This window comes from Elephas maximus, chromosome 10, assembly GCF_024166365.1.
Source record: "Elephas maximus indicus isolate mEleMax1 chromosome 10, mEleMax1 primary haplotype, whole genome shotgun sequence".
Lineage (NCBI taxonomy): Eukaryota > Metazoa > Chordata > Mammalia > Proboscidea > Elephantidae > Elephas > Elephas maximus.
In genome coordinates, this window is record NC_064828.1 from 106902796 (window position 1) to 106930109 (window position 27314).

At 40.6% G+C, this 27314-nt stretch overlaps 1 protein-coding gene across 5 annotated transcripts in view; it reads right to left on the reverse strand.

Moving 5' to 3' along the window:
* Nucleotides 1-24106, reverse strand: part of BTBD7 (BTB domain containing 7) — a 100795-nt gene extending 76689 nt beyond the window's left edge. For 4 of the 5 annotated variants that reach the window (XM_049897616.1, XM_049897618.1, XM_049897619.1 and 1 more), the window contains exon 1: nucleotides 23892-24106. The gene's annotated coding sequence lies outside the window, so the exon portion shown is untranslated. Of the gene's footprint in view, nucleotides 1-23383; nucleotides 23681-23891 lie in introns of those variants that run through there. The other variant, XM_049897617.1, reaches the window with a different exon arrangement.
* Between the last annotated feature and the right edge of the window lie 3208 nt (nucleotides 24107-27314).

A 27314-nucleotide genomic window follows, 5' to 3' on the forward strand; every position in this document is an offset into this window, starting at 1 on the left:
CTCCCCCTCCCCATTAGAAATGCACTTTTCAAAAGAGTACAAAAGGGCATCACATTCCATTAATCTATGCAACATTCTTTTAAGTGAAACCATTAGAACTTTTAAGACTGGAAATAAGGGAAAGAATATATAGAAAGGAGAAGCTGCGTGGTTCTTAGAACTTTGACTATGATAAAGAGATTCACAGATTAATTTTGGGAGTGGGAGGTATCTAAATTTTTTCATTCACATCTCCTAAAATGAAACTATATATTCTTAGTATTTCTAATTATGAAATAGCTCTTAAATATCTGCTATAAATGTATATTTAGCATGGTCTGAAATTTACGTCATGAACAACTTAGGAATACCAAAACAAAAACTGACTCATAGCGACCCTATAGGACAGAGTAGAACTGCCCCATCGTTTCCAAGGAGCGCCTGGTGGATTCAAACTGCCGAACCTCTGGTTAGCTGCCATAGCACTTAACCACTACGCCACCAGAGTTTCCAACTTAGGAATAGTCATTAGGAAATCTTGTAGAACATCATTCTAAATAGGCTAAGAAAACTCAAGCCAGGGAAAGAATCATTAAAAGAGATAGTCATTTATGAGAAATGATTTTTATATGTAGCTATATTCTTCTTTACGAAAATTAAATTTATATCTACTCTTAAACTTGGGAACTATTACGTTCAGATGTATATTAAAATTTGAAACGAATACTTAAATAGGCTACTCTAGAACAGAAATGACAAACATTGAGTGTAAATAGTCAACAAAAGCAAAAAGTAAAAGTGAGCTATGTTACAAATCTTTTACTGCTAGACATCGAGTATGGGTATTGTTTCAAATTTAGGTTCAATATTATAAAGGCTGTTTCCTCTTTAATAGGCCAAATACAATGATTAGGTACAGGGCTCCAGAATTATTAACCTAATTATTTTCTTTACCATACCCACATTTCTTTTACGCAAAGTGCACAGACATTAGTTTTGCTGATTTTTAAATCTTTAAGTAATTATTCAACTCTTATGTTTAATACATTTCTGATAAAAAGTCATTGTGCTCTTAAGAACATTTTCAGGCGGGTACCATCATGGGTTGAATTGTGTCCCCCCCAAAATATGTGTCAACTTGGTTAGGCCATGATTCCCAGTATTGTGTGGTTGTCCTTCATTTTGTGATTGTCATTTTATGTTAAAGAGGATTACGGTGGGATTGTAACACCCTTACTAAGGTAACATCCCTGATCCAACGTAAAGGGAGTTTCCCTGGAGTGTGGTCTGCACCACCTTTTATTTTACAAGAAATAAAAGGAAAGGGAAGCAAGCAGAGAGGCAGGAACCCCATACTACCAAGAAAGAAATCAGGAGCCAAACAAGTCCTTTGGACCCAGGGTTCTTGGCACGGAGAAGCTCCTAATTCAGGGAAAGATGGATGAGAAGGGCCTTCCTCCAGAGACGAAAGAGAAAGAAAGCCTTCCCCTGGAGCTAATGCCCTGAATTTGTACTTCTAGCCTACTAAACTGTAAGGAAATAAATTTCTCTTTGTTAAAGCCATCCATTTGTGGTATTTCTGTTACAGTAGCACTAGATAAATAAGACAGGTATGTAACCTAAACCTACCATCACCTATTTGGTGATGGTACACATCACTACTATCAAATAATGTATTTTCTTCACCATCTCACATCCCAATAGGTTTGCTATTTGCAAAATTAAAATGTAATTTAATTTTCTTTATTAAAAACATGGAAAAATAATTTTTAGCATCTTAATGGCCTGTTTTTTCCTTTTCTAGAGGGTTTGAAAACTTGGGATTTACACTGCTGAGTCTGGAAAGAATTTTAATGGTTTTAGAACACATCAAACTATCCTAAATTTTCTCTTCTCTACCTACCCCAGGAATAAGAATCTTTATTTTTCCCCATTCGCTTATGAGAATACATGCTTCTTGTAAAAAAAAAAAAAAATTTTTTTTAACATACAGGAAAGTATAAAGAAAGGCAATTCCCTGAAATCCGTTTCTATCTCCACAAAGATAACTAGTCAAGATCCAATTTCTACTTTTCTAATTTGTGACATAAATTAACCTTAAACAGTTTTAAATAGGATATTTTACAGACAGTTCTGGAAAAAACTATTCTCATTTAATAATGTAACAGGGATACAAACACATAGCCACACGCACAATTTTACTTTACCTTTTTAAAATCCCTCTGGAGAACTGTACTGTATAGGTATGCCATAATTTGTTTAACCAAATTCATATTGAGGGTCATTTCCAATTTTTGATAAACAGTGCTGCAATCCCTTTATGCTTACCTTTGCCCACTCTAAATTACGTCATTAGAATAAATTTTAGGTAGGATTGCTGGGTCAAAGGGTACACACATTTCTAATTTAGTCACTTAGTACCAGAAAAGCTGCAATTTATACACCTACCTACTCTGCATGAGAATGGTGGAAATGCTGGGCATTATTAACCTTTGCCAATATGACGGCAAAAAAAAAGGTCTTATTGCTATCTTAACCTGCGTTTTTTATTAAAGAAAAGCAAAATCGCTTAGTATTCTTAATTATCTCTTTATATTCTTTGTCCATTTTTCTATTTGGTTTTTCTTTTCATTGATTTGTAACACTTTTAACGTTAAAATATCAAAGGAAAATATTTATATTAGTCTTTTTGAACTATGATGGGCTTTTGTCATAAATGTTTAAAATTTTCATATAGTTAATTCTGTCAGCCTTTCCCTTTGTAACTTCTGAGTTTCAGGCTTCCTGCTGTAAACATTTTTATATCAGAAAACAAACTTATAAACATGTAAATAGGGAACACTAATTAGGAAACCTCTTTTTTGTTGTAATCTCCAAATTAGGCTATGTGGGGTAAATACACTCTTCAATCAGAGCATAAAGCTGACTTTAAATAGTGTTTATAGCACAGTTGTTATTAAGTAATTCAATGTGCTTTTTTTTTTTTTTTTTTAATTATATCTTAAATACAAAGGTAACTCAGTTCTCTGGCGTTGCTGGGAAATGACGTAGATCAATTTTCCAGATAACTGAGGGAGCTTTTGGTAGCCACTGTGGTATACAGTGTAGACAGATAAATGCTGCTGAGTGGACTCTGACTCATGGCGACCTTACGTACAACAGAATGAAACCCTGCCAGGTCCTGTGTCATCCTCACAACTGCCGGCATGCTGGAGTCCACTGATGCAGCTACTGTGACAATATCTCACGGATGGTCTCCCTCACCCTCGCTGACCCTCTACTTCACAAAATGTCTCCCTCAGTAATTGATTTCTCCTGATGACATGTGCAAACCAAGTGAGTTAGACAATGTTCTTTTGTGATCCATAAGATTGTCATTGGTTAATTTTTGGAAACAGACTGCCAGGCCTTTCTTTATAGTCTGTTTTAGTCTAGAAGCTTCACTGAAATCTATCTACCATGGATGATCCTGCTGGTATTTGAGATGCTGGTGGCATAGCTTTCAGCATCACAGCAACACACAAGCTACCACAATACAACAGACTGACTGATGGGTGGGAGTTCCCTGAGACCTCTGTGACCTTCATAGTTATTTAGCTACTTCTCTTCAGAGCCTTTAGTGGATCTGATTCCAGAGTACATTAACCCTTTCTAAATGTGTTCCATAAGAGTCTATTATTGCCTTTCTGTTCTCTAACTGGAATCTACAATACATGAAGTCTGCCAAGGGAAATTGGATGACCAAGCGCTGTGTTAAAATAAGTAGGAAAGCCTCCATCCTTAAGAAGTGAGCAAGTATGTAAGCTTTGTCATAATTACACCTTTGGGAATTAAAGGTTTTATTTTAATTCTTAAAATTTTACTTAACTATAGTTTAGCAAATTGCCAGAAGTTTGCCAGATAAGTAGGGGTATTGAAGGTCTTGAAGCTTCCAATACTACAAAATACAATAGTGTAAATGAATGCTAGCCTCTGACACAAAATCCGAGAAGCTAATCAGATGATCAAATACTGATAAATTTCAAACACAACTGACAAATATAGAAAAAGTATATTTGAATAATTTCTCACTAGCTTAATTAATCTTCCTCATATTCATTTTTACAAATGGCTTCATTCTTAATGCTAACATAAATAAAGGGCCTTAACAGATTTAAGCAATTTCAAAATAAAATTTAAAACGCTATTGAATTTCTCTCTGAAAAATGTGCTTTGTTAATATAGCCCACTCTCAACTCTCCAAGGATAAAGGCATGAAGCAATATGAAGAATCTCTAGAACTACAGATACAATATCTAAAACTTGGAATATAGTATCTCATTTTTTATAGTAGATATACTTTCAAAACTCTATTATGCTTAGGTAATAGCTCCTGAACCCATCACCTGTCACTTTCCTCCTTGCTCACTCTTTTTCAAATACTATCTTCCCTGCTGTTCTTAAACATTTCAAGTCTTCTCTCACCTCAAAGCTTTGGTAATAACTACTCCTTCTGCCTGAAAAAGTCTTCCCTCAGATATCCAAGGAAGATTCCCTTACTTCCTTCTTGTCATGCCACCTTATCAGAGGTCTCCCTGACAGTGTTAGTCAGAACTGACTCAACAACAACAGGTGTTTTTTGTTATTGTTCTCTACCCCTACTCCAGTACGCTACACTCTGTTTGATTTGATAAATTAAACCATTTGACCCTGAGAAGTGGCATCTTTGTTGATTTCCAAAGGATGTCTGGCATTCATTCTCTTGTGTCAATGTAAGATATTGACTCTCACAGTTAATACAGTTCCTCAAACATTGCTTAAATCCATGCTGCAGTGTGATGGATCACTTTTATATGGCATTTCTCTCCAGGGTCTTCTAACTCCCACCAAATGATTGAGTGGAACTATGCAAATAAGGTGCTTATCACCAAAGGGGATTGGAAAGCTTGCTGATAATACACATAAGGTGCATAGCACCCTTATGGGGGGTGGGACCATGCAAATAGGTGTATGAAAACCTGAGGGGATCTGTCAACTTTGCCATCCCGCTAGGCTTAACGGGAGACACTGAGAGGGGGAGGAGTTGTAACACTGAAGGCAGCGAGAAACAGTGGCATAGCAGTAGCAACACCGATAGTGGTAAGAGACAGCAGGAACCAGGAGACTGGTACAAGACAGCTGCAGTGGGGCTTGCTGACCTGGGAGCTAAGAGTCCGGAACAGGGCCCAGCAGCAGAGGGCAAGAAACAGCTATCCTGATGAAGAATGATATCCTCAGTTGTTCCTCTTTCTTCTGAGTTGTTTCTAATTCTGAGTCGTCCCCTGTTAATTCCCCAAGAAACCCCTTAATCGTGAGTATTGTCTATGAGTTGTGTGGCCATTGCAACGAATTATCAAGCCCAGCAGAAAAGCAGAGTTCTGAGGGAGGGACGGCTGGTGTCAGAACAGGTAAGAAGGACAGAGGAGATGTGTCTGACCTCTGCCTCACAGGAATCTGCCTTGGGCTGTTGATGCTGATGACTCTCCTCCCCGCCTGTAAAGCTAGATGAGGAGATCGGATAACTCGGCCACACTGCTTTTACACACGGCAATAAAGGTCTGCGGTTTGAACCCACCAGCCACTCCACAGGAGAAAGATATGGCAGCCTGCTTCTATAAAGATTTATAGCCCTGGAGAGGCTGTGGTGCAGTTCTACTCTGTCCTATAGGGATGCTAGGAGTCAGAATCGACTCCATTACAGTGGGTTTCTTAATTTCTCTAGAGAGGAAATGAAATCAACTGACACCAAACCTTTTAAAAACAACTTAAGTCTAAGCCTTCTCTTTTCTAGCTGACCTGATCTCAGTTCTTCCCAACTTTCCTCATCTTTAAGATCAAAGAAAAAAAAATTAACAATCAATGGTTTTTAATATGTTCACAGAGTTGTGTAGCCATTGTCACAGTCATTTGTAGACTATTTTCACCGCCCCAAAAAGAAAGTTCAATTAGCAGTCACTCTCCATTCCCCAATTCCCTGGCCATCGGCAACTACCAATCTACTTTTTGTTTCTGTAGATTTATTTACCTTGTATATTTTATATAATTGGAATCATACAATATGTGGTCTTATGTGACTGGCTTCTTTTACTTGGCATAATATTTTCAAGATTCATTCATGTTGTAGCATATATCAGTACTTTATTCCGTTTTAATGCTAAATAATATTCCACTGTATGCCTATGCCACATTTTATTTATCCATCAACCAATGAGCCTTTGGGTTTTTACTTTTTGACTATCAGGAATAATACTGTTTTTTTAAACATGTGAGTGCTGTTTTTGGGGAGACAAATGTTTTCATTTCTCTTGAGTATATACCAAGAAATGGAATTGACATGTATTTTTTAATTGTTTGTTTTCTGTCTCCCTTGCTTCCTCCCTCATTATAAAGTAAACTCCATGAGGTCTGGGTTTTTGTTTTATTCACTATTACATCTCCAGTGCCTACAGCTGGGTCTGGCATGTAATAGGTGTTCAATAAATTTTGTTGAATGCATAAATAGAATGGTAAAATAAGTTTGCCTTCCCTGAACACACCAATTGAGCAGAGAGGGAGGGAGCAAAATGATAAAGAGATAACCATGCTGTGACAAACTGTGAATGCCTAGATAATATAGACAAATAAGATTTGATCAAACTCGTAATTAATTAAGCTTTAATCCTTAATATTAGACAGATTGCTACTACTTTCATTAGCTCTCAATTAACTCGTGCTGACTCTATTATCCTCCTATAAACCAAAGCCAGTTGCCACTGCGTTGATTCTAACTCATAGTAACCCTGTAGGACAGAATAGAACTGCCCCATAGGGTTTTCAAGGCTGGAAATCTTTAAAGAAGCAGACTGCCATATCTTTCTCCCGCAGAGCCACTGGTGGATTTGAACTGCCGACTTTCGGTTGGCAGACGAGCGCTTTAACCACCGTGCCACTAGGGCTCCTGCTTATCTTCCTATAGCTGTTCCTCCTATAGCTTTTCACAGTCTTCTGCTCACTCATCTCTTTCGGCAAACAACCTTGCTTCCTACTTCACTGATAAGACTGAAGCCAAACAAATGTTCTTTTTTCTGTACTACTTATGAGTATTGCTATACTCCTCCCGTTTATTTTACCACCCAATTTCATAAGTCATTTACGTCTGGTCTTCACTTCTCAACACCCTACTTCTTAATCCCTTTAAGTCAAGATGGGGATATTAATTTGCAAAACTATCTCTACCTCCTACTGAAACTTGCCAAATGTAATGTTTTCCCCCTCAATCTTTATCTTCTTTCATGTCTTCATGAAAGTTACCATTATTATTTTTTTTTGCAACATTCTCTTCCTTCAGGATACCACATAGTCACAATTTTTCTATGTATGACTCCATTTTCTTTCACTACTATAGCATAACAGATCACTTTTGTGTGGCCTTTCTAGCCATGGTCTTGTAACTCCCACCCAAGTGATTGGGTGGGACTGTGCAAATAAAAAAATCGTGGCCCACCAAGGGGATTGGTTAGTTTTGCCTTAAATGAAAGCCAATTCCAGGGCAGAGAGGAGAGCCCACCATCACCAAGGAAGAACAGGCAGAAGTCAGTGCATCCTTTGGAGCCAGGATCCCTACGCTAAGAAACTCCTGGGAGCAAGAGACAGAGACAGCAAGATGTAACCCTGAAGATGCTGAGAGACCGTGGCAGGAGAGACCTGGCAGCAGAGGCCCGGCAGCAGCAGATGGTGTGGTGGGCTTCCCCGGCTCACAGAGACAGAAGACTGAGCACCTCTGGGCAGAGGCCTCGGGAGAGGCGTACCTGCAAGCACAGTTAGGAAGAGGCTGTCCTGATGGAAGAACTTATCCTGAGTGTGCTTGAACCTGAATTGTAACCTGTTACTCTCCTAATCTTAAGTCTTCCTCCAATCCTGATGCTCTGTTCTTCTTCGTATAGTTCAGCTTATCGGATAATTTGCTCAGCATACAGATGGAATAGGTATGGTGAAAGGATAGAACCCTGATGCACACCTGCATTATGCAGATGACACAACCTTGCTTGCTGAAAGTGAAGAGGACTTGAAGCACTTACTGATGAAGATCAAAGACTACAGCCTTCAGTATGGAGTACACCTCAACATAAAGAAAACAAAAATCCTCACAACTGGACCAATGAGCAACATCACAATAAACGGAGAAATGACTAAAGTTATCAAGGATTTCATTTTACTTAGATCCACAATCAACACCCACGGAAACAGCAGCAAGAAATCTAAAGATGTATTGCACTGGGCAAATCTGCTGCAGGATACCTTTTAAAAGCGCTGAAAAGCAAAGATGTCACCTTGAAGACTAATGTGCGCCTGACCCAAGCCACGATGTTTTCAATCGCCTCCTACGCTTGTGAAAGCTGGACAATGAATAAGGAAGACCGAAGACTTGACGCCTTTGAATTGTGGCGTTGGCAAGGAATATTGGATATACCATGGACTGCCAGAAGAAGTACAACCAGAATGCCCCTTAGAAGCAAGGATGGTGAGACTACATCTCACACACTTTGAATATGTTATCAGGAGGGATCAGTCCCTGGAGAAGGATATCATGCTTGGTAAAGTAGAGGCCAGTGAAAAGGAGGAAGACCCTCAACAACATGGACTGACACAGTGACTGCAACAACGGGCTCAAGCATAGCAGCAATTGTGAGGCTGGCGCAGAACAGGGACAGTGTTTCATTCTGTTGTATGTAGGGTTGATAAGAGTTGGAAGCAACTCAATAGCACCTAACAACAAAAACACTTCCCTAATAAACCCCATAATTGTGCGTATGGTCTGCGAGTTGTGTGGCCACTGCACTGCATTATCAAACCCAATAGTGTGTGCTGTGGGAGGGACAGCTGGTGTCAGAGCTGGAAAAGGTGGCAGAGAGAGACGGCATGTCTGACCTCTGCCTCACAGGAATCAGCTTTGGGCTGTTGATCTTGGTTTCCCTTCCCCCTTGTGAAAAGGGAGGTCAGACACTGCCCCCAAGCCATTATTACAACTACTAAAACATGGGCTATCCCCAAGGCTCTCTTCTTCGTACTCTCCCCTATTATTCAACATCACTGTTTTTATCTATCATTTGACAAGAATAAATTACCTGACAATTATATCTCTAGCTCTAGCTTCTCTCTCAAACTCCAATCTTAAATCTTTAACTTCTAGCTGGACGTCTCACCAGAAGCTCAAACTCAACATATCAAAGCCAAAAAAGATAATTATTTTAAACCACTCAGCACATAGTAGGCTTTCAATAATTATGACTGAAAAGTTAAAGAAGAGTAGAACAGGAAACTAAATTAGTCCTCTCTACACAAATGTCTTGTCTTTGTTAGAGACATTCTGGGCATTGTGGGTCAAAACCACAGGCATCTCACCATTACCCTCATTCCCTATATCAAACCAGCTCACCAATTCCACTGCAAACAACTCAGACCAAGTCATTATTACCTTGTCCTCGGATTGTCACAAAACCAAACTTGGTCCCTGCTTCCAGTCTAATTTATCTAGCACACCAACACCAAATTAATCTTCCTAAAAGAGAGCTTCACTCAAGAATGCAGACTAAGTACAAATTCCTAGCTACAAGCTCTATTTTTTAACGTCTATCTTGTTCATACTCTACATGTATTTTATAATTAAGTTATGCCAGTATTTCCCAAAGTGTATTTTATAGAACACTAAAGCCTGAAAAATATACTAAAATGAGCCTTTTAAAAAAGGAATCCTGGTTAGTTTAGAAAACACCAATTACTACAGCCCTGTTCTGTAGACTTACTCATTGAATATTTGAATATCATCTCTACGCCTAGCACTATACTAAATGCTGGGGGGTTACAGTGGTGAATAAAATAGTCTTGGCTCTCATGAAAGACATGCAGATTTAAACAAATAATTACATAAATAAAACTATACACAGGGACAAATGTCATGAAGGAAAAGCATGGGCTACTATGAGAAAGAACAAGTACAGCTGATCTGTTGACAAGAGGTGGTGGTGGTGTGGAGTTAAGGCAGAGTAAACAGTTTAGCAAATTCTAGGAACAGGAAAAAGGCCAAGGTGGCTAGTGGAGTGAAAGCAAAGAGGTTTTGGGCGGGGGGGCGGGGAGGTTGGATGAGGCAGGACACGTAGGTCATGCGTACTATTGCAAAAGGCTCAGAGTACTGCAGCTAAGAAACCTGTTCAACTTTGTTTAATCAGTGGTCCCAAATATATTCATCACGGGAACCTAAGAAAGGCCAATATCAGGCCATGTGCAGTGTTCCAAGAAACATACTTTCAATTATATGACAGTGGACAAAACGTGAAGTGGGGAAGGTTTGCACTGGGCTAGTGTTGATACAACTGTATTTTAATTTGCATTTCCCTTTTGAGTGAGAATGAGCATCTTTTCATATATGTAAGAGCCTTTTTTCTTCCCCTTTTCTGAAAATTGCCTGTATCCTTTTGCCCATTTTTCTATGTTGATCTTTTAAAAAGTAAGGAACCAGTCAAGTTTTGAGATTTTCGTGCAAGGTGGCCGGGAGATTGGTGATGTGATTCATAGAAATATATTACATTTAGAGGTGCTTCCAAATTTGGGAGAGTGAAAGAAGAGACAGATTGTTTTGAATTTGCTGAGCTCCAAGAATTATCCCATTCCAAATGGCCAACAAGCACACGAAAAGATTCAATTTTGTTAGAAGCAGGGAAATGCAAAGTAAAACCTCGAGATATTACTACATACCTCAGAATGCCTAAAATTGAAAAGACTAATAATATGTGTTGGGAAGGATATGGAGCAAAAGGAACTCTCGTATACTACTGCTCGGTGTATAAATTTAAACAACTACTCTGGAAAAAAATTCGGCATTAATTACTAAAACTTGAAGACACATGCAACCCTGAACATTCCCAAGAAAGGTTTGTCCGACTGGCCTTTGGCTGGCTCCTCTGAGTCCCTTGAAATACTCTGCCTGATAACGGTGTTTTTATATACCTGAGGCCTTGGGTCAGGCAGTATGAGTTTGATCACATAGTTTATACAAACAAGATGATTCATGGTGAATGCCTGTTTTTGCTCAGAGAGGTGAGAGCTGGAATCTGAGTAGCTGAGATCAGTCACAACTGTGCTGCATGCCTATGTGATGTGTACTAAAAACCTGGATAGACAACTATTGGTCTGTACTTGCCTGAAGCAAAAGAGAAAGAAGGAAACCAAAGACTCAAAGAAGAAATCAGTCTATAGGACTAACAACTCACATGAAACACAACCCCATCTATCCTGAGACCAGAAGAACTAGATGGTGCCCAGCTAACACTAACAACCATTCTGACCAGGGACACAACAGATAGGACCAGATAGAATGGGAGAAAAATGTAGGACAAACCTAAAATTCCTAAAAAACAGCAGATTTACTGGACTGGTAGAGCCTAGAGGATCCCCCTGGACTATCACCCTGAGATACCCTTAAACTTGGAGCTGAACCCACTCCTAGGAGTCACCTTTCAGCCAAATAATATGTCGGCTCATAAAATAAACAATCTCATCTGTGAGTACTGTGCTTCTCTTAAATAATCATCTATATGAGGCCAAATGGTCAGTATTTACACTGAAGCAAAGATGGGGCGGCGGGCGGGGAGGGGGGAGGGTAGGGAAGCCAGATTAATGGAAATAACGAGAATGTGAGAATGCTAACACATTGTGAAAAATGTACCAATGACACTGAAGAATATGTACAGAAACTGTTAAAGGGGAACCTAATTTGCTGTGCAAAGTTTCACCAAAAATACAAAAAACAAAACAAAAACAAAAACCCTGGACACTAAGGCTCAGGTGAGCTTCCCTAGTTGGCAACATTTCACAGATGTTATCACATACAGATACTGGATGAATTCACCATGTCCCTGTGCGACTCCGCTGGGAGGGGACACCTGGAAGTTTGTGCCTTCATCCCATCTACCTTTTCCCTTTGCCGATTTTAATCTGCATCTTTTTGCTGTAATAAACCGTAACCATGAATGTAATAGCTTTCCTGAGTCCACTGAGTCTTTCTAGTGAACCACTGAGCCTTAGGGTGGTCTTGGGGATCCCTGCCACAAGCCCCAGACTGGAAACAACCCAAATCACTGTTGACAGGAAAACTGGGTAAACTGTGAAAATGAAGGAACTACTGCTACAAGCCACAATATGAATTAATTATACAAACAATGTTGGGTGAAAAAGTAAGTCACAAAGGAATATCTACTACACGTGATTTAATTTACAAAGTTCAAAAAAGAGAAAATGAAACTATAATGTTTAGGGATATCTAGGTGGCATTCAGGTTATCAAGCTGTTTTTCTGAAAGAGTAAGGAAAAAATTACCATAAAAATGAGAATAGTGGTTATCTTTAAGAAGAGGAAGGTGGCTGTGATTCGAAAGAGGCATGAGAGAAACTTTTGGAGTATTTACAATATTCTATTTCATGACCAGGGTAATGGCGGTTTTAACATAATTTGTTTAATGGACTTCTTTGTGTGTTATTATTGCACAATAAAAAATGTTCTGTTGGAGCTAGCACAGATTAGGAAGCTGTTAGCTGAAGCCCTGAAACTAAATCCATTTCCTTAAAAAAAGTTTAGAGAAGAATGAACGGAAGCCTACGTGCGGAGCCACAGGAAATGCTGATGATTTGGGGGCTGGAAAAGGAGGAGAAGTGAGTAAAGGAAAGCATGAAAGACACTAATAAGGTTGGGCAGTGACCAGGAGAGGCTTCATGGACGAAGTGGCATTTAAACGAGGTTTACTCCAAATTAAGAAATCATTCCTTTTCTCTGTGCTACGAGAAAGTTTTGGATACACTTCTAACACAGTCCTTATAGTTCTGTAAGAACAACGAATTGTTCAGATTTCTAAGCCCTCAAATAGACTTAAGTTCCTAGAGTACCAGGACTATGTCCCATTTTCAGTAACTATGTATTGCGAGAATCTTGAAGAGTGCCTGGATTATAATGGGCCCTTAATAAACAAGGTGCTTAGAAAGGGAGAAGGAAAACAGGAAAGGCCCATATCACAGAAGTCAAGAAAGAAACGGATGTAAAGAACTCTATGTTCGGTTTTAAATGTGTTTTTTTTTTTTTTCTTCTATCTTTAACAACTTCTCAGGTCACTACGGTCTTTGCTAAATCTTTTTCACTCTACTCCTACCTCCTCATTTTTCCTTAACAAATATCTGGGCACCAGCTACATGCAAGGCACTTAGCAGGTACTGTAAGAGAGAAAATAATGAGCTTCCAGCCTACTGCAGGACATATTTCACCTACAAAAATAACACACAAGGGTGCAAATGATGGGTACAGAGAAGAAAGGGAATATGAATATGGCATAGGAGTTAGAGGAGGGTGATTAGGGAAGGCTTTCACAGAAAGATAGCACCTGCTCCGGTCTTCATGGAGAAATGTAGGTAAGGGCATTTCAATACAGAGAATAGCTTAAGTCACGGTATTGTTGATAGCTGCCGCCGAGTCGGCCCGCAACTCATGGCGACCCCATGGACAAGTGGATCGGACTGTTGTGAACCACAGGATTTTCATTAGCTGATCTTCAGAAGTAGATTGGCAGGCTTTTCTTCCTAGCCTGACTTAGCCTGGAAGGTCCACTGAAACCTGTTCAGCATAACACATAAGCATCCCCTGACAGATGGGTAGCAGCTGTGTATGACATGCATCAGCTGGGAAATGAACTCAGGCCCGCTGCACCGAAGGTGAGAATTCTACCACTGAAGTAAAGGCATGTTGTTGTCAGGTGCTGTTGAGTCGGTTCTAACTCACAGTGACCCTATATACATCAGAACAAAACACTGCCCGTTCCTGTGCCATCCTCATGATCGTTGTTACACTTGAGCCCATTGTTGTGCCACTGTGTCAATCCATCTCGTTGAGGGTCTTCCTCTTTTTCACTGACCCTCCATTTTACCAAGCATGATGTCCTTCTCCAGGGACTGGTCCCTTCTGATAAAATGTCCAAAGTATGTGAGACGAAGTCTCATCCTCACTTCTAAGGAGTAAAGGCATAGGGGCAGGAAATTAATAGGTCATATGAGGGATAGCATATAAGTGCTAGGAAATGAGGCAAGAAAGGCAGACTTGAGAGTAGACTGACATGGGAGAATAAGGAAGAAAAAAGATGATGCTATTGTCTAACTACATAGAGTTGATAAAGGAGACCAAAATGGAGCAGCCAGAAAGGTACAAGAAAACCAGAAGAAAAGTGCTCACACAGAAGGCAAGAGAGGAAATTGAACTGCAAGTGGAAATTTGGAGAGAGCAGGTGTTTTATAATTTTCAACTTTCAGAAGTCTGGCTGCAAGCAGAGACATGAGGCAATGGTAAACAGGGATGTGCAAGTCTGGAGAAGTGTGGGAGGGGAGGGAGATATTAAGGCAAATGAGGATATGAATAGGAATGATATAGTAGAGCAGTTTTTAATCAGGTCGATTTTGCTCCCAGGGGACATTTACATGGCAATGTCTGGAGACATCTGCCACAACTGGAGGGGTGGGAGGGGTGCCACAACTGGGAGACTGTGGGGTTTACTACTGGCATCTAGTGAGCAGAGGCCAGGGATGCTGTTAAATATCCTACAATCCATAACAAAGAATTATGTATTAAACAAATGTCAACAGTACCACAGTGGAGAAACCCTGCATAAGGCATGCAGAAGAGAGAAAGGTTAACCAAAGATGCAAAGCCCTTGGTAAAGTGAGAACATTTGTGGAGGAGGAAGACTTTTCTGGTTTTCTGTCTAGTGACCATGACTGAGAATTACAGCATGATGCTGAAGTAACTTCATGGCTTAATTTATTTGAAAAGTCTATTGAAACATAACTACATTCCAACTTCTCCCATAAACACATGAATACAATGTGTATGCCTTAAATCATTATCTATTCTGTGACTACTTGAGGTAGATAAACCACTTATCTTTTGGGTAAAATCAAAGTTTAAAATGTGGGATGCTTCTATGTTGTTTAATTCCATATATGAAAACAAATTACATCCATTAAAAGCTTAACGGATATAAATGATGAGATTCCATTTACTAGTGCTATTTTACCTTTTTAAGGTTTATTTTATAAAATTTCCTACATACCATTTAGAAGCTAATTACAATCTATATTTTGACAGTTCCCACAGGGATACCATCTGAAAAGGAGGCCTACAAAGCACCAGGTTTTAAAGTTGCAAAATGATATTGTTATAATAGAGCTAAAAGGTGTTAACAGTGGTCATAAAAATCTGGTTGTAACTATCTTCGGTAGGTAGGCAATATATTTCAAAAGCACAATTAACTTGATCATAAAAATTTCACTTTTATCACAGGTAAACACGAAAAGACTATTTACTAACACATGCATATGTGAAAGGTACTGAGAAGAATTTAATCAAAATACTCTGCTCTCATATAAGAGAATTATCATCCACTTAAATATTTTCTGAGCACCTATTATATACTAAGCACATGGGGATGTAACAACAAACGAAACAGAAGTAAATTTGCTCTTAAGATGCTGCAAGCCTAGTACACCAAACCAGTAAGTAGGCAATTACCGCGTACAGGCAACAGGGATTAGTGAGGGTGAAGAACCCTGGAGCCAGACTGCCTGGGTTTGGATCCAGCTCTGACATTTCTAAACTGTGGGATCTAGTGTTAATTTTTTATTCCTAGGTGGCGGGATCTAGGGTAAAATTTTTATCTTCTCTGTGTCCAACACTAGCAAAAGTATCTACCTTGTAGGGTTGTTGAGAAAGTGACATTTGGGATGAGATCTAAGATGGAAGCTAGAAAATGTGAACCCTTCCCCCCTTTTTTGGTGGATGTGAGGGGGAGGGATGTCAAAATGCTCCAAACAGCTGAGGGAATTATGTGAAGTCCCAAGGAGAAAACAAAACTTGGTTCACTGAAGAATTAAAAGTACTGTAATTCTATAAATAGAGTGCAGCGGGAAGGGATTGTGGCAGTAAAGATAAGAGACTGGAGAGGAAACAGGGCCAGATAACAAAAGCCCTATGACCTATGGCCCATGACAAGGACTTTATTCCAGAGGGAGAGGAGCTTTTTTTTTTTTTTTAAACATACAGTATTGCTTGAATTGAGATGTTTTCTTATTCAAGAAAATAATAACCCCATAAGACATAAAAACTGATCATATAGAAGACAGATCCTGGCTTAAATACTCAAAAGCTGAAACCCAAAGAGCATTAACAACATTGGGAGAAAAAAGAACGAATGTCTGGGCACCTGCATTCCAAACAGCATGTTAAGTGTTTTCACAGAGATTATCTTAATTAATCAAACAAGTGAACCCTGAGGAGGCTGGCACTACTCTCTTTATAAATGTGGAAACCAAGGCACAGGGAGGTTAACTTGTCCAAAGTAAATAGTGAGCAAACCAGCTATCAGAACAAGAAAGGTTGTTCCTCACAGACAAATATGACAATTTTGTCTTTTTATAATCATCCCAATATGTAATTTCTACATGTATAATCTATTCCTCTTTTCCTTGTTTTAAAAATAAGCACAAATTACTATGTTAAAATTTCATTTACTTGACTAAAGCCAACAAATGGTGAAGTACACTGAATCTGAAAATTTTCCCTCTCCTTCCCATCCCTCCTCCTTTGCCAGACTTTATTGTTGAAGCATGTGACAGAACTATGACTGTAATTAAGGCTATAATGAGACTTCTCCGTCATAAGGTATTACTAACATTTGCTACAAACTCATCTAGTTCTGCCACAAAGCTTTTTGCTTATAAGAAAATTCTCATGTCTAGTCTTTAGTAAACAAAAAATATTTTGGGAAAGTCTAAAGAATAATTAGGTCTTAGAAGGACATTGTAAAATTTTTCTCTAAAGAATAATTCACAAATAAATCCCAGATAAAACAGACCTAAATATAACTTCAAAAGACAGTAAAAAAAGACATATATTATACTTGAAGTTAGTTTTGGCATTTGTCTCCCCCCGAAAGAGAAAGAAAGAAGCAAAGGAGAGAGAAACGGAGGTGGAAAAGAAGGAATAGCACAGTAACAGCTAATTCATGACTGCTCCTTCCATGTTTCCTGCTTAGAGTAAGGAGAATTTTTCATTTAACATAAGAGACTATGGCTAGAGGACACTGTCACACTTCCTATGTAAGCGAACATTTCTAGAGAATAATGAAGGGCAAGCAAAGAACAATTTGCATGTCTGGCCTAATTGGTTTTTCCATTTTCACTTTAAAGACAGTGACATTTTATATTTATAGAAAATTATTTACAAAGCACTTTTCATGTTATTATTCCATCCTAACAACTCACTTCTGAGTATCTATTATGTACCACTGAGCTATGTCCTCAATGCTTTGTTTCAAAGCATAGAGACTCCTGCAGAGTGATTATATTAGATAAGGGCTGGAAGAGAGGTCCACAGTACTAAGGGAGTGCATGGCTATTGGTAAAGTAACATTTGAATTAGGTCTTCAAGAATAAAGAGGCTTGTATTAATATCAATCAGGTGATTTCTGATGGGAAATAATTCCAAAGAATTGGCCTGAACAAAAAGAAATTTATCTCTCATGCAGAGCAGTCCAGCGGTTGGGCAGGCTCCAAGTCTAGTACAATATGTGGCTAAATGATATTATCAAAGACTCAGGTTCTTTCTACCTCTCTGCTCTGCCATCCTAAGGCAGACTTCATCCCTCATGGCTACTGGGGCCACACATGCCCATGTTCACAGACTATGAGAAAGTATCCTCTCCTCCAGATGCAGAGTCTCCTCTCCTTCAATCTGACTGGAATAAATAAGTTTACAGGGAAAATTATCTGACTGGTGTGGACTAATCAAAATCTACCCCTGGAGTTGGTAATGGATCACCCTTTGGGTCTCTGGATACATGAACAAAACCAGACTTCTGTCAGGAAAGGAGAGGGAAGTAGATACCAGACGGGCAGCTAACAGAGTTCATGACAGAATAAGGGCAACTCCCAAACACTGGAATAAACACATGAAAAACACAGATGCATAGGGAACAAGAACCACTTGGTATGGCTGGAGTGATGGGAAACCGAAGGCTGGGCAGACTATAAACTTGTGAGTTTGGACTTTATTCTACAGATGACAGAAAGTTAACAGATTCTTTAAGTAGGAAAACGGCATGCTCCAACTGGTTTTTTAGAAACCCAATTGTAGTAACAATATAGAGAACAGTACAGAGAAGGAGAGAGGGAGTGGGAGAACAAATGGCAAAGGCTTAACTAGCAATTACTGATAGCAAGAAAAGGATGGAATACAAATTTTCATAAGATGGAAAAGCCACTATGTAAGATGAGGAAATTAGCCTCGGACAGGTTAAATAGCTTGCTTAAGATCACAGAACTATGAACAGCAGTCAGAGTCTGCATGGAGGGTGGATTCCCAGGCCAGTGTTCTATTACTGCACGACTGTATTTAAAAACCCCAACAATATTCAAAAAAGGGGCTGTTGTGAATCCTGTGAATTAAAGGACTCCTATTTACTCCAACTTTAGCATTATTATTAAAGTTCACTATATGGGTTTAATGTCAGTTTACAAAAGTTAGTACATTGTTTCCAAAGTTTCTATACTGTATGAGATACTAATGATACAGTGAAGAATTCAATTTGTAATGTGAAATTTACAGACTGCCAACATTTTCAAAAATAAAGAGAAAGTTAAAAAGCACTGCAGTTTGCATTAAATAAAACTTGAACTTGTTTTACAAATAAGTTACTGCAAGTTTGAGTTTCATTATAACTCCGGACTCAACTAACGCTTCAAAAATTTCTCCAAATTATGCCTCCCTTTCAAATTTTGGGTTCTGACAATTTACGCTAACATCAGTTTATTCCATCTATATGCTTTGCAAATAATCCAAGAAACTGGACTATGTGAAGAACTCACCATCAAGACTAGAGAAAGACTCATTAACAACCTGCGTTATGCAGATGACACAACCTTGTTTGCTGATAGTAAAGAGGACTTGAAGCACTTACTGATGAAGATAAAAGGCTACAGCCTTCAGTATGGATTACACCTCAACATAAAGAAAACAATCATCCTCGCAACTAGACCAATGAGCCACATCATGATAAACGGAGAAAAGACTGAAGTTGTCAAGGATTTCACTTTACTTGGATCCACAATCAACATCCACGGGGCCGTAGTCAAGAAATCAAACGACACACTGCATCGGGCAAATCTGCTATAAAAGACCTCTTTAAACTGTTAAAAAGCAAAGATGTCATTTTAAGGACTAAGGTGCACTTGACCCAAGCCATGGGGGTTTCAATCCTCTGATATGCATGTGAGAGGTGGACAATGAATCAGGGAGCCCAAAGAAGAACTGACGCCTTTGAGTTATGGTGTTGGCAAAGAATACTGAATACACCACAGACTGCCAGAAGAACGAACAAATCTGTTGTGGATGCAGTACATCCAGAACGCTCCTCAGAAGCAAGGATGGCGAGATTTCATCTCACGTACTTTGGGCATATTATTGGGGGAGGGGGGGAGCAGTCCCTGGAGGAGGACGTCATGCTTGGTAGACGATCTGCAAAAAAGAGGAAGACCCTCAGCAAGATGGACAGTCTCCGCGGCTACAATGATGGGCTCAAATATAATGACTGCGAGGGTAGTGCGGCACTGGGCAGTGTTTTAGTCTGTTGTATGTAGTAGGGTCGGTATGAGTTGGAACCAACTCGACAGCACCTAATAATATCAACTTAAAACGAAATGTAGGTTATCTCACTTTTAAAAAGATACTTTTAGAAAACGACATTTGCCTGTTTCTTTCTAAATCAGGTAAGTTTTTGTTTTATTACCATTGTACCAAAACTAGGTGAACAGGGAAGGCTGTTTAAAAAAAAAAAAAAAAAAAGACAAGCATTTTTTCCACAAAAAAATTATAAATGATATAATTTTAAGATTATTGCATTAAACCTTAGTGCTCTGTTTGATTTAATTAATAACCTCAGTGAGCACCTATGTGCCAAACACTAGGCTAGGTGCTGGGAATACTGTCGTGAGCAAAATTGACGGGATTTCCTATCCTTATGATGCTTCTAAGTTATTTGGGAAGGCTGATGTTAATCAATCATACGAATACGTACCTGAATAACTACAGTACTATTTTCCTTTGGTCTGAAAAACATGATTTCAAATGTACAATGATGATGCCTAAAACTTCAATGTCGCAATAATGTCATTTTGCCAGTCACACCAGATTTTTCTCATTAACCAGGCTAGAAACTCTTTCAGCCCCCATAAATGAATTTTTTTTCTTAAAACATACTTGCCATGTAATTCTTCCTACTGACTCTATCCTAAATTAGGATCTCATCTTTTCATACTCAGGTAACTGCCAACAGCTACTGTCTTCGCTGGTCCATTCCATTCTCTCCTTATTCTAACTCAACCTATACATCATTGACATGTCCATGTTGCTGGTTTATTACATTAATCCTTGGCTTCCAAACTTTCAATGGTTCCCCAAACCTTTCACAAGAGGATAAAAATCCAAATTTCCCTCAATCCAACACTCAAACTCTTTTACAGACAGATACTCTTTTGACTGTCTAACGTTTCCCTTTTTAGTTTCCCAAGGCAATTCAGTTGTTGGCTCATTCTAGTTTCTTCCTATCCCCTTCTCTGAAAACTAATCTCCACTTTTTACTTTTGCTTTTTCTTCACAAAGTAAGTGCTCTAACATCTCTAAATCTAAACCCTTACAGGCCAGCCCAAGTCCCAACTATTCCTGGAGATTCTTTAGACTCCTGATGCCTTACTCATCTCCCTATACACTATACATCTATATCATCCTTTGTATTAGCAGAACTCACTAGGTTGTCTTCTAGACTCTGGGGATACCTCTCATCTTTCCAACAGGAAACCTGGGGCAAAGTCTACATGTTATACCTATTTCTTTTCTCCCATAGTGCCTAGTATAATGCAAAACACAAAGCAGATCTTCAATAATCACCTGTGTAACTGAACACGAGTTCAATGTTCGATGTGTGAGTTTCAGTGACTAGAATATAAAATCAGAGATCACTTGGCGTTATTGTATTTCTGAAGGTTAACCTGTGACATGCTACAAAGAAAACTGTTATGACTCAATAAGATACATGGCAACTAGGTAGTATAATTTGGAAAACAACTCAGGTCTTTTAAATCCTAAAATTAGAGCCTAACACAAAGAACTTCTTTAAAATGCTGGTATCTGGGCATAGAACAACATAATACCATATTTTTACACAAATACCATGTACCTTCCACGTTTGTTTGCCAACCTTGCCCTCCTCCTGCGAGGTATTTTCGTAAGTGCCACTGTAACAATTTAACATATCATTGTAAAAAAATTAGCATAGCACGGTTACAAAAATATCTCGTGGGGGAAGCGTGTCACTTATATGAAAACACAAGAACAGACCAAATTTTATTAGTGCTTACCAGGATTGGGCGGGGATTACTGTTTATGGAGTACTGACTTATATACTTCAGGGCTTCAGACCAGTTCAGAACAGTTCACTGCTGACATAAACATAATCTCCCGCATAGATCCTGAAAGTCTCAGGAGCCTGATGTGGGAGACTGGATTACTGGCAAGGCTGTGGAGAGCGTCACACATTCAAATCCTTGCGATGGCAGACAACAAATTTGGTTGCTATGCAACATGTTCGTTTAGGTAGGCAATTACTGAACATAACCGGTTTGAAGCCCTGATCACTTAAAAAAAAAAAAAAAAAGAGTAGCTGCCAAGGCTGCTCATGTACAGCCAAACATGATATGGGATTTGGTTCCTTGGTTTGGAGGTTTAGGGTCATGGTTTCATGGGACATCCCAGTTAACTGGCCTACTATTGCATTTAGTGTTTCTGTTCTACCTCCTAGTTCGTTACATAGTACCTGCGGTCTTAAAAGCTTACAAGCGGTCATCCAAGGCATGACAATTGGTCTCTGTTCACCTGGAGCAACAAGAGGAAGGAACAGGACAAGGATATGGAATTTGTGGCTAATTGCCTCCATGAACAACTGCCTCCTTTGTCATGGGACCAGAAGAACTGGATGGTACCTGGCTACCATTACTGAACATTTTGAACAAAGATTCTGCAGAAGAATCCAGATCAAAAGGTGGAAATGCAGAACAGAATTTCAAATTCTCATGGAATCCAGACTTTCTGGAGCCAAGGGGGCTGGATGAGCCCCCGAAACTATTGCCTTGATAATTGTTAAAACTTAAACCAAAAAAATTCCCTTCTTAAAACTAAACAACCATTCAGCTTAACTAGTGAAAAACGCCTGCCTTGAGCATTTTTTAACTATCTACACGGGATCAAAGTGACAAGAGCAACTCAAAAGATTAGATAGGAACCTTAGGGGGAGTGAGTTTATGTGAGTGGGGGAGGAACAACCCAGAAAAGGAGGGTGCGAATGGTTGCACAACTTGAAGAATGTAACCAATATCACTGAATTATACATGCAGAAACTGGCATATGTTCTGCTGTGTATATTCTCAACAACAACAAAAATAAATTATTAAAAAAAATTGGAAACAGAATCTTAAAAAAAGAATCAGAGTGAGGCTCTCTCTTTTCTGTTATCAACTTTAATGCAAAAAGTCCTAGAGATGGTGGTGGTGGTGAAGAACACAATCAGTGAAGAGTAAGAGGCCTAGGTGTGCTGTGAAAAGAGCTCTCTAAACCGGAGTGGAGAGGCCTAGTTTCGGCCCAGCCCCTTGCCAGCTGTAGACCTTGAGTAAGTCACTCACCTCTTTTGGCCTAGTTTCCCAGTTGTAAAATAGTCACACCGGTTCTCTAAAGGTTTTTCTAACTTTAAAATGCCAGGGCAAGTCTAATCACAGCTGCAATTTCATCTCTTTCTTTCATTCCACATTTCCGGATGAAAGTAATTTATTTCAGCAATCTAAAAGAAATGGATGCTATTCAGAGACTAAAGATTCTGTACGTTGAAAAGCTCAGAAATTCTGTAAAAATGCCTATTTCCTCATTACAGTAAGATGTTTCAGCATAGGAAACAGTGCTCTACTAAAGATAATCAAGTCTGCTTCTGTAAATTAGGCCTAATCCGCAGTACTCATCATCTGTGCTGCTACGTGAAGAGGTGTTATTGTAGTTCAAAGCAGAGGCAACACTCCTCGGAGCTTCTCTGAATAGGGTGCGAAAGTTCTCATCCTCGGGGGAAAGACTGGCAGAAAGCTACGCAAACGATGAGGTACTGAAAAACGCACGCTTTTTGCCATGTAAGTACTCCACGCACAGCCTCCTCTTCTTTGTCGAACCCAGGTATTGTCTCCTTCCCCAGCTGTCAAAGCTCCACTCCAGTTTCACCCTGAGAACTTACCGGGACCACGGAACTTCTTCCCCAGGGACCGGCTGTCTGCCCGAGGGCCTGCTGCCTCCCCGGCGCTCCGACGGCCGCTCTCACGCCCACCCCGGGCGCTCGCAGCCCCGCGCCCAGGTAAACACGCGCCGCCCGAGTCTCGGGAGCGCTTTCCCCGCGTCCCAGGAGCGGCGGGTCCCGCCCCTCGGAGCCCGCAGCCGGCCGGGCCCCTGCTGCGGCCGCTTCGGGCCGCTCTCCCCGCCCCGAGCGCCACACCTCGCGCCTGTGGCCCCGGGACGGCCGCGCACAGCCCAGCCCGCCCCTCGGAGCGCACGGGGACCGGCCAGTCCGCCGCCGCCTCAGCCCCAGACGGACGGCTCCCCCCGCCCCGCCCCGCGCCCCAGCGCCTCCCGCGGCCGCCCGGTCCCAGCCGCACGCCCCGCCGCCTCGTCAGCGTCCCTTCCTCGCCGGGACGCCCCGCCGGCAGAACCTCGTCTCCACAGCCACGGAGACACCGAGGGGCACTCACCCCGGAGGATCCTCCTGCCGCTGCTGCTGCCGCCGCTGGGACTGCTGCCGTCGCCTCCGCCGCCGCCGCCGCCAGCACCCCCGTCCGCACCGGCGCCAGCACCCCCGGCCATCCTCCTCCTGCCGCCGCCGCCGCCGCCGCCCTCTCTGCTCCTGTCAGTGGCTCAGGCTCCGGGACCGCTCCAGGTTCCCCTCGCCGCCATTTTGACTCCTAGAGCGAGCAGGAGGGGCTTGGCTCGGCGCGGCCCTGGGGCGCCTGCGCGGCGCTGCGGAGCCGGCCCGAGCTCCGCCCCCCGTCGCCGCGCTCGGATCACGTGGCGAGACGGCGGCGCGCGCGCCGGGGCGGACGGAGGAGGCGCGTTCACGGGACCGGGGGCCGTCGGAGCCGGGTGCGCGCGCATTATTCCGCTCCGGGTCTGGGAGCGAAGTTTCAGGTCAGCAAGAACTTGAGGCTTGTTGGAGCAACCTGCTTATTCCAGGGAACTGCGATACATTTTTTAATGAAACAGACTGGAATTATAATAGCTACTGTATAACCAACCGGTTCTACCAATTCATGTTCCAATTCGGCCCGCATCCCTTGGTTGATCAAACACAATACAGTCCGCTCAAAGAACAGACCGCCTCCTCGGAAAAGTCCTTTCTCACAGACTCGGAGTTTTGGTGTCTTTTTATTGACAGTTTATCATAAGCATCTGTGTGATATTTCTACAGGCCCTACCTTGCTAATTGTATATATAGTACTTTAAAAAATATCTTGAAGACACTGAAAAGTTTCCTGGACAAGATACCCACATAAACAAGGGAAGAGAATTGAAAACACACATCGCCACTTGGGAGAGCCAAATTGCTCTTCTCTAGGAGTCGGAATCGACTCGGCGGCACTGGGTAGATGCCCCTAGTCTGGAGTTTGCAATAATTTCAGCAATGCAGTAACAAAAGTACCTTATATTTATGGAGTCCCTTAGAGTTCTCACAACACCGTTAAATACAGGGTTTCCTTTGAACGCCAAAACCACCCTTTGAGGAGTCAGGAGACTTGTTATTATCGCTGTTTTACAGCTAAGGAAACAGTCTCAGAAATACTAAGTCATTTGCCCAGGGGCACACACACAGCATTAGTAAGAGGGCAAGCCAAGACTAGAACCCAGACGTTCTGACCTTTGGTCACTAGGCACTCTTACACCACACTGTCGTCTAATAAATTGGTTGCTTGGAAATTGACTCCAACTCATGGCTAACCCGTGTGTGTCAGAGTAGAACTGTGCTTGCACGTGTTTTTTTTTTTTTTTCTTAATAGAATTTATTTTGCCAATTGACTGAGATGTCCCCTGAAGCCATAGTTCCCAAACCCCTGCCCTTGTTCAGCCGACCTTCGAAGCATTCAGTTTATTCAGGAAACTGCTTTTGGTCCAGTCCAGTTGAGCTGACCTTCCCTGCACTGAGTGTTGTCCTTCCCTTCACCTAAAGTAGTTCTTATCTACTATCTAATCAGTAAATAACCCTCTTTTCTTTTTCTTCATCCTCCCTCCCCCCTCTCATAACCACAAAAGAATGTGTTCTCAGTTTAAACTATTTCTCAAGATCTTATAATAGTGGTCTTATACAATACTTGTCGTTTTGCAACTGACTAATTTCACTCAGCATAATGCCTTCCAGGTTCCTCCATGTTATGAAATGTTTCACAGCTTCATCATTATTCTTTATCGATGCGTAGTATTCCCTTGTGTGAATATACCGTAATTTATTTATCCATTCATCAGTTGATGGACACCTTGGTTGCTTCCAGCTTTTTGCTATTGTAAACAGTGCTGCAATAAACATGGGTGTGCATATATCTGTTCATATAAAGGCTCTTATGTCTCTAGGATATATTCTGAAGAGTGGGATTTCTGGGTTGTATGGTAGTTCTATTTCTAACTTTTTAAGGAAACACCAGATCGATTTCCAAAGTGGTTCTACCATTTTACATTCCCACCAGCCAATCTCTCCACAGCCTCTCCAACATTTATTATTTTGTGTTTTTTGGGTTAGTGCCAGCCTTGTTGGAGTGAGATGGAGTCTCAGCATAGTTTTAATTTGCGTTTCCCTAATGGCTAATGATTGAGAGCATTTTCTCATGTATCTGTTAGCCGCCTGAATATCTTCTTTGGTGAAGTGCGTGTTCATATCCTTTGCCCAATTTTTAATTGGGTTGTTTGTCTTTTTGTGGTTGAGTTTTAACAGAATCATACAGATTTGAGAGATCAGGTGCTGGTTGGAGTTGTCATAACTGGAAATTTTTTCCCAATCTGTAGGTGGTCTTTTTAATCTTTTGGTGAAGTCTTTAGATGAGCATAGGTGTTTGATTTTTAGGAGCTCCCAGTTATCTGGTTTCTCTTCGTCATTTTTAATAATGTTTTGTATTCTGTTTATGCCTTGTATTAAGGCTCCTAATGTTATCCCTATTTTTTCTTCCATGATCTTTATCGTTTTAGTCTTTATGTTTAGGTCTTTGATCCATTTGGAGTTAGTTTTTGTGCATGGTGTGAGGTATGGGTCCTGTTTCATTTTTTTGCAGATGGATATCCAGTTATGCCAGCACCATTTTAAAAAAACACTATCTTTTCCCCAATTAACTGACAGTGGGCCTTTGTCAAATATCACCTGCTCATATGTGGATGGATTTATATCTGGATTCTCAATTCTGTTCCATTGGTCTATGTGCCTGTTGTTGTACCAGTACCAGGCTGCTTTGACTACTGTGGCTGTATAATATGTTCTAAAATCAGGTAGAGTGAGGCCTCCCACTTTCTTCTTCTTTTTCAGTAATGTTTTACTTATCTGGGCCTTCTTTCCCTTCCATATGAAGTTGGTGATTTCTCCATCACATTGAAAAATGTTGGAATTTGGATCGGAAGTGCATTGTATGTATGGATGGCTTTTGGTAGAATAGACGTTTTTACCATGTTAAGTCTTCCTATCCATGAGCAAGGTATGTTTTTCCACTTACGTAGGTCCCTTTTAGTTTCTTGCACTAGTACTTTGTAGTTTTCTTTGTATAGGTCTTTTACATCTTTGGTAAGATTTATTCCTAAGTATTTTATCTTCTTGGGGGCTGCTGTGAATGGTAGTGATCTGAAGATTTCCTCTTCGATGCTCTTTTTGTTGATGTAGAGGAATCCAAGTGATTTTTGTATGTTTATCTTGTAACCTGAAACTCTGCTTAAGTCCCCTATCAGTTTCAGTAGTTTTCTGGAGGATTCCTTAGGGTTTTCTGTGTATAAGATCATGTCATCTGCAAATACAGATAATTTTACTTCTTCCTTGCCAATCCGGATGCCCTTTATTTCTTTGTCTAGCCTAATTGCTCTGGCTAGGATCTCTAGCACAATGTTGAATAAGAGCGGTGATGAAGGGCATCCTTGTCTGGTTCCAGTTCTCA